Below are 9,853 nucleotides of genomic sequence, written 5' to 3'. Positions count from 1 at the left end.
AGAGGGAAGGGAGGGGAAAGGAGGGGAGGAGAAGGGAGAGGGAAGGGAGGGAAGGGAGGGGAGAGGAGGGCAGGAGAAGGGAGAGGGAAGAGAAGTGAGGAAAGGGAGAGGAAGGGAGGGAAGGGAAGGGAAGGGAGGGGAAGGAAAGAGAGGAAGGGAGAGGGAGGGGAAGGGAGAGTAAAAGAAGGGAGGGGAGAAAAGGCAGGGGAAAGAGAAAAGAGAAGGAAAGAAAAAGGAAAAGAAAGAAAGAAATAAAAAGACATTTGGGGCAGAAAACGTTCTAATGGTAACCCACCCTTTCCTGCTTTGTTGAAGAGGGTAGGAAACTTTATTTCACTTCTTTTCTGTTTGCTTCGCTCTTGAAGCAGTGAGGACGACCCATGGCTGCACAGGCCTCAGGGCTGAGGTGGCTGGCCTGCGCAGGGGAGCGGGCGCACAGGGGGCCCACGCCCGAGCCCGGGGGGCCTTGGCCGGCCTCCTGCGCAGGCTGGTAGCAGTGCCCCCTTGGCGCACCGGCCTATGGCAACCTCTCCTGGCCCGCCTGTGCTCACCCCTCCGGACCGAGTGCGCAGCCCCGGGCTTGCAGGGTCAGCCTGCAGGCCAGCTCCTTATGAGAACAGTGCACGTGCGGGAAAAGTGCTTCTCCAGGTTAGTCTCTGCTTTCTCATCCCTTGTTTCTAAGCTATCTCCTCGACAGGAGAGGTCATGTGATGGCTCAGTTCTGGGAAAAGTAAGGGTGATTGAAGGGTCGCCGACAGGGCTGGCTGCAGGTCCTTGTCAGCGCCCCGAAGTTTAAAAACGGTGACAGCTCTGTGAATTGATGACTGAGAAAACCTTCTCGGGCCTCTGAGTGTTCTTGTTTGTATGCTCGGGAGACGCTCCGTGTATGCAGGAACGAGCGTTCTCCGATGCCGGCGTGCCCCTCTCCTCCCAGCAGGTTTCCAAGGCCCATTTGCACGCTGGCTGCACGGGGCTGTGGGTCAGTGCCGTCCTCTGGCAGTTCCAGCCCTTCAGGGTTTCCTGGCAGAAGCCGCCAGTGCACTGGGACCTTGAAGTCCTTCACATTCGACCCTGCGAAGCTCCCGATTCACAGCCTTGACTCTTCGCTCTGGCACTCCCGGAGGGGCAGAAATAGCCATCCTTCCAGAAAGGTCCACGTACTGGTCCCTGGACCCTGGACGCCTCCACGGCTCTCTACACCAGCGCTCACCTGCAGAGCTGTGGCGAGGCCCGCTTGGCAGTCAGCATGTTTGCTTTGTGTTAAAGTTCGACTCACAGAAATCGAACGCTGTTTGCCCAGCTCTGTGCAGGCCGTGTGCAAATGGCACCTGTGAACATGCCTCTGTGCGTATTCGGGACCCCCCTCCCACGTTCCTCACGGCACTGAGTGTGCAGGACACCAGCCAGGGCCAGACTCTGGCCAGCAACGAAGCGCTCTGGCGTGGCTCCTGTGCCCGTGTTCAGGGTGCCAGGTGGCCGCCTGCACCCTCAGGGCTCACTGGTTGATGATCACACGCTCTCTCAGACTCCTGAGCTCCTGTGCGTGGGCACTGGTGCAAACCCTGGGTGCTGTGGCAGTCGGCGGTAACAAGAACTCGTTAGAAACTGGGCTCCGCGGCACTCCGCTGCTGTCCAGCACTCGCGCTCTGGTCTCCGTCCGTTAAACCCCGTCCCAGGTGCCTTAAGACTCTAGTTCCTTCATCCCTCATAACGACTTTGTGAGGCAGGTGCTATTGCCCCGTCTCACAGATCTGCAAACCGAAACGTGAGGAAATTCATTTGTCCGCGGTCACACTGCTACTAAGTGACAGAACCAGCAAGCCAAATCTAGGCCCGGACAGAGCAGGCGTGTAGTCCCGGCACCATGCTCCCCGGCCAGGGAGACGGGAGTGGTGGTCTGTACTGCACCTCCTTTTCTTTTTCAGACAAATCGAAGCAAAACTGACACTTTAAACATCTACTATATTTGCTTTCAAATATTAAATATTACTTAAATAAATTAGATATTTCTGAACTACAATAAATAACGATAAGCCTTCCCATTCACCCTGGTTATTGAAATAAGAGAGGAGCAGTCATTTAGGCTTCGACCTTTGCTTCCGATATTCAGAGCCCCCAGGAATGGCCAGAGCTGGCTTTTCTCTGTCTGAACCTTCCACGTGAGGGCAGGAGCCCCATCTGCCTGGTTCTCTGAGGGCCGCAGTCCCCACCTGACACCTGACTTGTGGGTGCTAAATACAACTTGATAAGTGGGTAAACGGGAAGCCGTGCTGAGGGAGCCCAAGGCGATGGCAGGAGCTGCTCCTCTGTCCGTGCGGCTCTGAGCATTCCGAGAAAACAGCCACACGGGGAAGTCAGCCCAGCCCCGCAATGCATGCCCACGTTCCCCACTTCTATTCAGCATGGCACCAGAAGCACTAGTGAGTACCATCAGGTGAGAAAGAAAGGGAAAAAGAAAGGGAAAGAAAGGGAAAGAAAGGACATACAAATCAAAAAGGGAAAAGTAAGATTTTTCCTATTTCTAGGCGGCATGATCCTATATATATAGAAAACCTTAAAAACCCCACAAAGAAATTGTTAAATGAGTTCAGTAAACTTGCAGGATACAAAATCAATGTACAGATATCAGTTGCATTTCTTTATATTATTCAATCTATTCAAAAAAGAAATCAAGAGAACAGTCCCACTTACTAAAGCACTGAAAAGAAGAAAATATTTAGAAATAAAACTTAACCAAAGAGGTGAAAGATAGGTACATCAAAACCTATAAAACTTTGTTGAAAGAAAACGAAGATGACACAAATGGGGAAGATATTCCATGTTCATGGATTAGAAGAATTAATAATGTTTGTTACTCAAAACAGTATAAAGAGTCAATGCAATTTCTTTCAAAATGCCAATTACATTTTTCATAGAACTAGAAAAAATAGTTGTAAAATGTATATGGAATCACGAAAGGCCCTGACTAGCCAAAACAAACTCAAGACAAAAAGTCAGAGGTATCACATGTTCTGATTTCAAAATATAATATAAAGTTGTAGTCCTCAAAATAACATAATTGTGACATAAAAAAACTAGACACATAAACCAGTGAAACAGAACAGAGAGCTTATAAATTAATTTAAGCTTATATAAGGGAGCTTCAAAAAGTTTGTGGGGAAAATGGAATTAAAGTAAGAGTATTTTGGTGCCAAAATACTTTAAAATATAGGCATAGTTTTTTCACAATACACATTTTTCCATCAACTTACTGAAAAAACTCTTATATGGTCAATTAATTTTTTACGAGAGCACCAAGATGACACAACAGACAAATGACAGTCTCTCCAATAAATGTGCTGGGTAAATATGAGATGTAAATATGTGAAATTTAAATACTTTTCTTACACATATACAAAAATCAACTAAAAATAGGTTGGAAGACAAAGTGTATTATCCTCCTTAAGTTCTTTCCATACACTCTCCCCTGTCTCCTACCCTCTCCCCACATTGTCTCCAGTATCTATAACCATTTTCAATGCTTCTGTGCCCTTTCATCTTTCAGTTCCCACCACAGAGTGAGGACAGTTGTGCATGTTAAGTGAAGACATACAATATCTCTCCTTCATAGCCTGGCTTGCTTCACTTAGCAGTAAATCTTCCATATTTGCCCTCTTTCTATCAAATGCCAGGGTCTTGTTGCTTTCTATGGCCGAGTAGTATTCCACAGAGTATATGTGCCACACTTTTCCAATCCGTTCTTCTGTTCATGGACATTAGGGTTGGTTTCATATCTTAGCAACTGTGAATAATGCTACAATAAACAGTTACGAGACACATAAATGGGTTATTATCTGTTGATGATGATGTGTTTTATATCCTCAACTGGACTGGTGTGAAGTGTATTATGTTGGATAAACTCAACTTACAAGCTAAGTGACATATAGTAATTAAATGTATAAAATAATAATAATAAGGGCCAGTGGCGTGATGGTTAAGGTGCTTAACTTCCACATGGCTGACTGTGGTTTGAGTCCCAGACCTGGTGCCTTGAAAAATCACACCAGGCAGGTGTGTGTGTGTATGCCCCGAATCCCAAGACAATGGAGAAGAAGGGATTGCAGAGTGACCATCCCCCTGAGAGGGAGGGCGATTTCTCACTTTTCCTCTCTTTGTTTCTCTCAGCAAGCGTACATGCCCTGTGGCAAAAATCCTAGGACAGAAAGAAATAAAGAAAGAAAGGAAGGAAGAAAGAAAGAAATGTAAGACCTGAATCCGTAAAACTCCTAGAATAAAACATAAGGGGAAAGCCCCTCGAGAGTGGCCTTGGCCAAAAGCTCAGGCAACCACAGGGAAATAAGCAAGAGGGACAGTGTCAGACTCGCGGACTTCCGTACAGTAAGAGGGACAGTTAACAAACTGAGAGCAACGTGTGTTTGGGGAAGACATTTGTAAACCATAAATCTGATAAAGAGTTAACATCCAAATACATAAGGAACTTACACAACTGAATAGCAAACAACAAATAACCTGATTTAAAAATGCGCAAAGTGCTTAGCAGACATTTTCCCAAAGGAGACATAAACATGGCCAACAGGAATATGAAAAGGTACTGAACATTCCAGTCATCAGGGAAATGCAAATCTATGAGCTATCTCCTCATCTGTTAGGGTGATTAAAAACACACCAGATAACAAGTGTTGGCAAGGGTGTGAAGAAACAGAACTGTGACACTTTTGGTAACAATGAAAATTGTTTAGGTTCCTCAAAAAACTAAAAATAGAACAATCATATAGGGGCAGTCAGTGGCAAGGTGGTTAAGGTGACTGGATCCCATATGCCTGACTGTATGGTTCAAATCCTAGACCCAGCAGTTTGAAAAACACATCAAGCACATGTATGTACATGCCCCAAATCCTGAGCAGTGAATGGAGGAAAAGGAACTGCGGCATGACCATCCTCCCCCAGGGGAGTGCTTTCTCACTTTCCCTCTTTCTCTCTGTCTCTCTGTCTCTCTCCAGTGAGTGAACTCACCTTAGAGCAAATTAAAAACAAGCACACATTTCTGTGTGACCCAGCAAGACTTCGGCTGAATACATGCTGCATACATGAGCCCACACCTCCCATGCTCATTGCTGCGTTATCCACAACAGCCAAGCTATGGGGACAGTCAAGTGGGTAGAGAAGTTGTCTCACACACACACACACACACACACAGTGATGTATCTACACATACGTGCACTCGGGGCCGGCCGAGGCCCAGGAGCTTTGGGCGCAGCCTTAGCAGGTCCAAGGCGGAGGGTGGAGGGCGGAGGGCAGAGCCAGCAGGAGAACCCTCAGCCAAGCCGTGCCGCTGTGGTCCCACAGCACAAAGGAGACCGACAGCCCACCACAACTGCCATAGCAGAAGAGGAGGCGCTGCGTGACAGGTCTGCAGGCACTCAGTCGGACTCGAGCCAGACCCAGGACCTAACAAGAGACAGACGGTGTGAGAGCAAGGGCTTCATGTAAATTAAACATGAGCCCACAAGGTGTGCCTGAGCAGCCGCGGGCTCTCGTTTTTCAGGCTGTGTATTTCCTGTCGTCAGATGCAACATTTCTGACAGGGAGAGCGTGGGTGGGGCTAGACTTTATTACTGACTGAAAAATCACGGTAATTTGCTCAAGAACGTTGAATGACTCCTACATTCTTGTTAAAAAAAAAATTAAAAAGCAGCTCTGAAATGGATGGCTCCGTTTAATCAAATCACTGAAGACCCAACACCAGCAAGACCACCCAGGTCTCGGCACCATGCCTTCCTGAAGCGCTGGCCTCCTGCCCCTCGGAAGGCGGGGTCTCCTCTTATAATTAAGGCTCTTGGTTCCTTTCATGCTGCTGAGTAACTCGGCCCGGTACCTGGCAGGGGATCACCTGCTCGCTAATAACCAGCCGGCACGCCCTGGCACGAACACCAGCGGACCACACGGACGCCGTCTCACGGAGGCAGGTGACAGACTCCGGCAAGTAGCAAGGGCAGGGCCGTGTCCCTCTGAGCTCACAAAGGGTGCTCCCCCTGAGCACGCCGCCGTCACTGCGGGAGCCCACAAACCCATTCTGAGAAAGAAAAGTGGGACGGTCTGGCTCTTGAAAAGCTTCCGTGTCTCCCTGTGCTCCCCAGGCGACCATGAGGGTCGAGGCCGGCGCCTGCGGGAAGGCGGGCCTCAGCAGGGTGAGCCACCGGTCCCCGAGGCACTATGTCCAGTTTCTCAATCTAACTTTGTTTAGTTTGGGAAAAACATTTTTTGGTCATGAAAAAAAAGTCACTGTGGTTTCTCTCCTACTCCCACCCTCTGTAATCGCCACTTAGAAGAGTTTTACCATCTTCCCATGAAACCAAAAAAATGAGGATGCTGGGCAGACAGTCTTTGTGTCTGTTCTCCCACCTCCCTCTGCTCGGGCAGCCCGTCTGCCCGTTGCCCCTGCACACCCTTCCCTGCCGGCCGGCCCTCTCTCTCAGCATCCAGCCCCACGCCCGCCCCCACACTCGCACTGCAGTGGGGCGGAGGTAGTCCGGGTCCTCTGCCCATGCAGCGCCCACACACCCTCTGCCACATCCCGACTTGGGATTAGCCCGCTCCAGGGGAGTCACCACTTCCTCCCTGCTGCGTCCTGGTTGCCCCTGTTCCCAGGCTGCTTCCTGTCCCGGCGAGCTCCTGCAACTCAGTTCACCCATCGCCAATAGCCCCTGGGCTGCTGCTGTGTGTCCGCTGCATTGTGCAACACGGCTCTGTACCTGCCCCTTCCCGTGTGTAGGCACCCGGGCGGCCCTTCTCCACCAACACGCTCTGCGGGATTCCTCTCTCTCCCTGACTTTCCCAGCGCCAGCCTTCGCCTGCCTCGTCCTCACGCTCTGGGCCCCGCCTGCTGCTGGCGACCAGTCCTGGGCTCCGCACCCTTTGCCAGGCAGGGGCAGGGGCAGTGGTGAGCGGTGCCTGAGTCACGGCTCCGGGTGCTCCTAGGGCTCTGCCAGCGGCTGACGCACTGAGTGAGCACAGGCGAGTCACTTCCCTCCAGCCGACCTCCCAGCTTAGGCTCTCTGCACATCTGGAAAGACACATCTGGCAGGAATGTGGTGTCCTCCAGAGGGTGACTACAGAAGTCATGGCCAGCTTTCACTTTCCAGAGCAGCAAGGGGTGTTTCCACAATCGCGCTGGGGCAGGCTTACACAAGTCTGTCCCAAGCCTGGGACATAGGTCTCGCCAGGGTCTGGGACCGCGGGGACGGATGGGGACGGGAGCAGGCACTCCTTGACTCGTCATCCTGCCCTGAGGGGAGAGCCTGCTGCAGCCCGGCCTTAGGTTTGCTCAGGACGGGGTGAGGAACCCCGACGTCCCTCACACACTTCGAGCCTGTGTGTGCTCGGCATTACGCCTTGCCCAGCCCTTGCCCAACCAAATCCCGTGGCCAGCACTCCCCACTCCTGAATGCAGGCAGGTGAGTGAGGGCCCGAGGAGGGGCCTGGCGAGGGGTTCGGTCAGTAGGACCTGCCTCTGGCCTGCCGGCCTCAGACCCCTCCTCTTCATCCCTTTTTCCAGGAAGGAGTGTCTGGGCTAGAGAGGGGGGTCAGGACTCTGCAGGCAGCAGCCTGTGGGATCAGCAGGGCCGGAGCCGCCCGGGCACGGCCCAGAAGCCAGAGACAAGGCGGGCGGGACTCACCGGGGACACTACTGCCCACTTGCTGCCTCCTCAGGCTCAGCACACCAACAAGTTCCAGGGGAGGCGAACGGCCGGCTGGTGCCAGCTCGCCCAGCTGGGCCAGGGTGGGGAGGAGCTCAGGAGACAGCAGGTGTGGGCATGAGGTGGCATCCCAGGGGGGGCAGGCTCTGCAGCTCTGGGTCATCGATGAAAAGACATGTTTTCGGGGCCAGCCAATGGCTTGGAGGTTAAGGCGCTGAACTCCCACATGGCCAGCCGCAGTTTGAGTCCCAGACCCGGCAGCATGAAAACCACACCGGATGCATGTGCGTGCTCAAAATCCTGAGTTGAGAACGGCGGAGACGGGAACACAAAGACCTGCCGCTGATCTGCAGCTTTGCCCCAGGCAGCCCCGCTGACAGCTGGGACGTTGCTCCCTTAACAGAGAGAGCGCAAGGAGACCGCTTGTTCCATTACCGAAGAGAGAGGGTGGAGGAGAGGGCAGCTGGGGGCGGTTGTCTGGTGGGATTATTCCCTCCTACCCCCCGACTCAGCTGCGGTGGGCGACATGCCGACCTCTGCCCTGCCTGTGGCTTTTCTCCCCCACACCTGGTGTCTTGCCTCCACAAGCCCTTCCTCTGGCAGAGTTTGCTGCGTGCCCAGGTCGACTCCCACCTTAGGCCTCGAGGTGCGGGGACAGGAGAACAGGTAAGGCTCTCGCTCTCACCTGGCGGCCCTTCCAGCAGAGGAAAATCGAAATCGGAATTGATAAATAATCCAGGAATAGATCCGGCCGTGGAAGGTAGCCAGGAGTCTGAGCCACAGCGGCGTGGCTGTGACAGTGGCTACTGTGACCGGTGGACAGGAAATCTGCCCTCTCTACCTAAAACTGCCCTCCCCCCAATGCTGCCTTCGAGTCCAAGCCTGGGCTGGCTCCTGCAGGAGTTCCCCTAACTGGTCTCTGCCACCTGCTTTGTCCACCACCACCCATTTTTCATATAGCTGTCCGGAACAGTTCAAAAATCCCGGGTTGTCAGAGAAGTTACGATGTACTTTTTTGCATGTTTCTTCTGTGCAGAACTCCATCGTGACCTCCCGATGACCCGGTACCACGGCTCTCGTTCAGTGGGTCTGCCCTACAGGCCTCAGACCCGACTACGGAAGCACTGCTCACAGGGGGACACAGGGCTGGGCTCCCGGCAGCCTCTGGCCTGGAGTCTGCAACAGCCGCCCAGCCCTCACTGCTCGTGTGTCTCTGTGTAGACGCCTCACTCCATGCACATGTCTGTTCACTGGCATTGAGCTCATGGCCGCAGCGCCCTGCTGTGGCCTGGACGAAGCTCCTCGGACATGCGTGTGCTCTCCGAAACACAGGCTCGCCTTGCTGCTCATGGGAGCACCGGGAGCCCTTCAGCACTGCGCCTGGGTGGGGGCGGAGCGACTGACACTTTAAACAATAAAACCACCCCCCAAAAAGCCAAAGTATAACAAACAATGGCACTAGGTAGACTGGGCACAGGACACCTGTCATACCTGAGAGCCGACACGGGGAGTGTGGCCCAGCCCTGACCTGCCGCCGGTGACCCACACTTCTTCTTTTTTCTTTTTTTGGAGAGGTTTTCCTATAGGGTGCATGTGCTCACAGACAGACAGAGAGAGACAGAGAGACAGAAAGTGAGAAATCACCCCCCAGGGGGGATGGCCACGCCGCAATCCCTTCTCCTCCATTCTCCTCTCGGGATCTTGGGCACGCATGCACGCACACGCACCCGGCGTGATTTTAAGCAACCAGGTCCGGGACTCGAACCGTGGTCGACTACATGGGAGTCCAGCGACATAGCCATTATGCTAATTGCTGGTCCCAAGACTATCAATTTTTTTTTTTTGGAGAGATTTTCGCTATAGGGCGTGTGTGCTCGCCAGACAGACAGACAGAGACATAGAGACAGAAAGCGAGAAATCACCTCCCAGGAGGGATGGTCACGCCACAATCCCTTCTCCTCCATTCTCCTCTCGGGATCTTGGGCGACCCGGCCGATGAGAGAGGCTCCCTTGCCTTCTGCCTTTGCCAGGAGCACAGGGCACTCTTCTCTGGAGCACGCGGAAAGGACAGCAGTCCTCGCCAGACGGCACACCCTGCTGGCCCTTGATTTTGGTACTACCCGCCTCCAGAACTGGGAAATAAACATTGGCTCATT

General features: G+C 52.7%; 1 long non-coding RNA gene across 1 annotated transcript; it reads right to left on the bottom strand.

The window, feature by feature from the left end:
* Positions 1 to 201: 201 nt before the first annotated feature.
* On the bottom strand, positions 202 to 6,962 carry LOC114007365 (uncharacterized). Its single transcript, XR_003548996.1, has 3 exons — positions 6,753 to 6,962; positions 5,216 to 5,448; positions 202 to 1,751 (listed from the first exon to the last, which is right to left on the bottom strand). It is a non-coding gene; the product is annotated as an uncharacterized LOC114007365 (long non-coding RNA).
* Between the last annotated feature and the right edge of the window lie 2,891 nt (positions 6,963 to 9,853).

This window comes from Tupaia chinensis, unplaced genomic scaffold (assembly GCF_000334495.1).
Source record: "Tupaia chinensis unplaced genomic scaffold, TupChi_1.0 Scaffold000161_1, whole genome shotgun sequence".
Classification (NCBI taxonomy): domain Eukaryota; kingdom Metazoa; phylum Chordata; class Mammalia; order Scandentia; family Tupaiidae; genus Tupaia; species Tupaia belangeri.
The sequence above is the reverse complement of the archived record's forward strand: the minus strand, read 5'-3'. Positions and strand labels throughout refer to the sequence as shown.